The following is a 4,602-nucleotide window of genomic DNA, read 5'->3' as shown; positions in this document are numbered from 1 at the left end:
GGCCGTAAAGTTTTTTTTTTAATTATTATTATTATTATTTTTTTTTTGAAAGCTTTCTTGTGGTTTTCTTTTGGTGACTACGTGATTGAAGTTCAACAAACACAGTAGCAAGGAAGGTGATTGGTGGCGTATAGAAAATTAATATCTTTTCGGAATCGGAAAGCAACGAACAATGGCGGTGTTTGGGGTGTTCGTGGCGAGCGACGGCAGTGCTGCGAGTGTTGATTTTTCCTCTACTCTCCAAATAAAAGAAAACATGGTGAAATCTTTATTGTTGGATTTAATTTTTGGAATGAACTAAATTTTTGTATTCTAGGAAAACGATGTAACCAGTTTCAAACTATGCTTGCTCTTTGATGCTAATCTGAAGTAATTTTCATTAATGTTTGTTTGAGTTATTCTGTGTCTAATGCTTTTAATTAACTGACCATTAATTAAATGATTTTAGTCTTGTGATTTGCCACCGAAATTGAGGATTATAGGATAGATCTTGGATAATTCAGCGTAGGTAAATATAGAAATCGAAAGACTTGTATGAACCTACACAACATTAAAAATCGAGGGTCTTATTGCTTTCTTGCGTTATTAATTTGCATAATCTTATGTTAAATAATAAACATGAATAGGTTCTGATTGGCTATCGAAAAAGGCTTTTAGAAAAATTTGAGACTTGCTAACAAACAGAGAATACAAATTCGAATTGGTTAGATGAGTAAAGCATAGTGAGAAATTAGGTGAAATCGGTTTTCTAGAAGTTTTCACCATTAGTAATTTGATAAGCAGCATCCACTTTTAATTTCTCCTTAATAGTTTATTTAAAGTAACTTTATTTAACTTTTGCAGTCTAAAATTATTAATTTTTCTAAATAAAATCAAGGTTATTATAAATTTGGTACTTTGTAAAATTAAGACATCAATCCCTAAGGATGATACTCTACACATCATTATATTATAAAACTACGATACTGTGCACTTGCAGTTTGAACCGATCAAGTTTTTGGCGCTATTGCCGGGGATTGAGATTTTCTTATTTTTGCCAATATCAATACGAAGTAATCTTGGTTTTAACTTAGAATTTTCTTTTTACATTTTTATTTATTTCTTTTCTTTATTTTATTTTATTTTATTTTATTATATTATTATTTTTTTATATTTTTGGTGTGTTTTTTATGTTGGATGCGCAGTGCTAGAACACGTGCCATTATTCATTTTGATCAGGAAATTGAAAGAACACTTAAAGTACTAAGGAAAAAGAGGGTACTAGCCGTGGAGAATTGACAAGATAATGCATAGCCACGCGCTTTGAAGGATTATGTATCGCCAGTTGTGAATGACAACTATTCAGGTATCAGACGCCAACCCATTAATGTCAGCAATTTTGAGCTCAAACCCGCATTAAACAACATGGTGCAGCAGGCCCAATTCAGTGGATCACCACTTGATGATCCCAATATCCATCAGGCGATGTTTCTAGAGATTTGTAATACTGTGAAGATCAACGGTGTTACTGAAGAAACCATTAGACTGAGATTATTCCCTTTTTCCTTGAGGGATAAAGCAAGAGGTTGGCTACAGTCTCTACAACTAGGGAGTATCACTAGTTGGCAGGATATGACAGAAAAATTTCTTGCTAAATTCTTTCCACCTGCAAAAATAGCTCAACTCATAAGTGATATTGATCAATTCAAGCAACGTGATTTTGAATCACTTTATGAAGCATGGGAAAAGTATAAGGATTTGATTCGACGCTACCCACAACATGGATTTCCAGATTGGTTGCAGATTCAGATGTTCAATAATGGGTTGAATGAGAAAATGCGGACTTTAGTTGATGCTACATCTGGGGGAACTTTGATGTCAAAGACACCTGAGGGTGCAACTGCTCTTTTGGAAGAAATGGTCTCAAATGACCATCAATGGCCAACTGAAAGAACTATGGCTAAGAAAGTTGCTGGAATTCATGAATTGAAGCCGCTTGCTGCACTTTCAGCTCAAGCTGCTACTCTGTCTCATCAAATTTCAGTTTTGACCACTCATAGGATACCACAAAGTATAGAATATGTGGCAGCTACAGGTAGGACAGATCTGAGCAATGGAGCGAGTCAAGAACATGTTCAATACATCAATAATCGGAACTACAATTATCGTGGTGATTCTTTGCCACAATATTATCATCCAGGGCTTCAAAATCATGAGAATTTGTCTTATGAAAATACAAGGAATGTGCTGCAACCTCCTGCAAGATTTGATAGTCAACAAAGTGAGAAGAAGATGTCACTCGAGGATGCCATGATATCTTTTGTTGAGGAGACAAAAGCAAGGTTTAAAAAGACAGATGCACGGCTAGATAACATTGAGACTCATTGTAATAACATGGGAGGCGCCATAAAGAATCTTGAAATGCAAATTGGGCAACTGGCCACAACCATCAATACCCAACAGAGAGGAACTTTTCCTAGCAACGTAGAAGTGAATCCTAAGGAACACTGCAAGGCCATCATACTTAGGAGTGGAAGAGAAATTGAGAAGTCACCAGCAAAGGAAACCATGTCCACCCCTACAACTAAAAATAATGGTCAAGGCAAGAATAAAGTGGAAGAAGAGGAGATGGTGGATGACACACCAAGAGAGACTAACACGTCACTAGTAATTTCATTTCCTGACAATCCTCATATTCTGTCTACTCCACTTCCTTATCCTCAACATTTTCAAAAGCAAAAATTAGATAAGCAATTTTCTAAGTTTTTAAATATTTTTAAGAAAAAACACATAAATATTCCTTTTGCAAATGCCTTGGAACAAATGTCAAACTATGTCAAATTCCTAAAGGAGATCATTTCCAAGAAAAGAAGGTTGGAGGAGTTCGAAACAGTGAAGCTTACCAAGGAGTGTAGTGCTATTCTCCAAAAGAAATTGCCTTAAAAATTAAAAAGATTCAAGGAGTTTTACTTTGCCTTGTACAATTGGAAATTCAATTTTTGATAAAATTTTATGCGATCTTGGTGCTAGCATTAATCTTATACTACTTCCGTTTGCAGTAAATTGGGACTTGGAGAGATGAAACAAACAACCATTTCTTTGCAACTAGCAGACCGATCCATTAAGTATCCACGTGGAATCATAGAAGATGCATTGGTAAAGGTGGATAAATTTATTTTTCCTACTGATTTTGTGGTGTTAGATATGGAGGAAGACCAAGAAGTTCCACTAATTCTTGGCCAACCATTCTTGGCCACTGTAAGGGCTTTAATTGATGTTTAAAAGGGTGTGTTAACATTGAGTGGATAAGGAAGAGGTTATGTTCAACATCTACCAAGACATGAGATTCCCAGAAGATCCAAACACTTGCTTTCAGGTAGATGTCATTCAGCAAGATGTAGAAAAAGCCTTTCAAAAAGATGTACCAGCTGATCACCTAGAACGATCCTTGCAGAACATTACAACACAGCAGCGTATGGGGAGGCTAGAACCTATGGTAGCAAGGACGGATTCTGTGACCTCTAAAGAAAAGATGCAGCAACCTATATCTCTAGAGTTGAAACAATTCCCTAAGCATCTTCGCTATGCGTTCTCAGGTGATGCGTATGAAAATGCAAAAGTCTACAAAGAGGAGACGAAGAAGTGGCATGACAAATAGATTCTTAGGCATGAATTTGCTCTAGGACAACAGGTTCTACTTTTCAACTCATGATTAAAACTCTTCCCAGGTAAGTTAGGGTCAAGATGGACAGGTCGTTATACAATTGACAAAGTTTTCCCTTTTGGAGCAATAGACTTGAAGGACAAGATAGGGAACATATTCAGAGCGTATGGTCAGAGATTGAAATACTATTATGGACAAAAAATGGAGAGGAACTGTGCATTTATTCCTCTTTTGTTTATTTCTTTTATCTTTATTAGTTTATTTGTTTATTTATCTATGCACTTTTGAATAATTTAGATTTTTGATTCAAGTTTATTTGGCACAAGTACAGAGCTGAAAATTTAATTCCTCAACGGATTCACAAATAAGTCAGGGAAGTTTCTTTCTTTTCTTCAATCCTTCTCATTTTTGAATAACATTGAAAAAAAAAGTGTGAATATGGATGATTAGGCCATGCGTGACACTACTTATGCCCTTCATATACTTGCATATAACCTAGGAGTACACACTTGGGTCATTCATATGTTGTTTCTATTTATATGGCTAAACTAGGAATCGTAACTCATGGAAAGTTAATTGGTAGTTCAATTGTGTTAATCTAGCTATATAAACTCTTGTATCTACATGGTATCTCTTGAATCTTAAAAAAAATACACATTCACGTGACTTGTAGCACTTAGGGTTCCTTGTGAACACTAAGAGAGCGCCTATGGCGACTGTGACACCTTGTGAGGTACTATTGAGTCATTTATCGTTCTTTTGAGTTTTTTACGTCAACTCAGAGTTCATAAAACTCTAATTTCCCCCTTTTTTTTCCTGGGTATTCGTTGTACACTAGTTTTGGTTTTTGAATTGCTAACCTAGAGGTGACATATAGTGGTGAGATAGAAACCTAGGTCTTGTAGCCTACTCAAGATGTGAAGGCTGAGCCACCAATAGAAATAGACTTATTTCATGGA

At 35.7% G+C, this 4,602-nt stretch overlaps 1 non-coding gene across 1 annotated transcript; it reads right to left on the bottom strand.

Moving 5' to 3' along the window:
• Window positions 1–1,659: 1,659 nt before the first annotated feature.
• LOC131147381 (small nucleolar RNA R71) lies at window positions 1,660–1,766 on the bottom strand. Its single transcript, XR_009134766.1, has one exon. It is a non-coding gene; the product is annotated as a small nucleolar RNA R71 (small nucleolar RNA).
• Between the last annotated feature and the right edge of the window lie 2,836 nt (window positions 1,767–4,602).

Source organism: Malania oleifera, chromosome 1, assembly GCF_029873635.1.
Source record: "Malania oleifera isolate guangnan ecotype guangnan chromosome 1, ASM2987363v1, whole genome shotgun sequence".
NCBI lineage: Eukaryota > Viridiplantae > Streptophyta > Magnoliopsida > Santalales > Ximeniaceae > Malania > Malania oleifera.
Note: the sequence above shows the minus strand (reverse complement) of the source record. Positions and strands in the feature narration are given on the sequence as shown.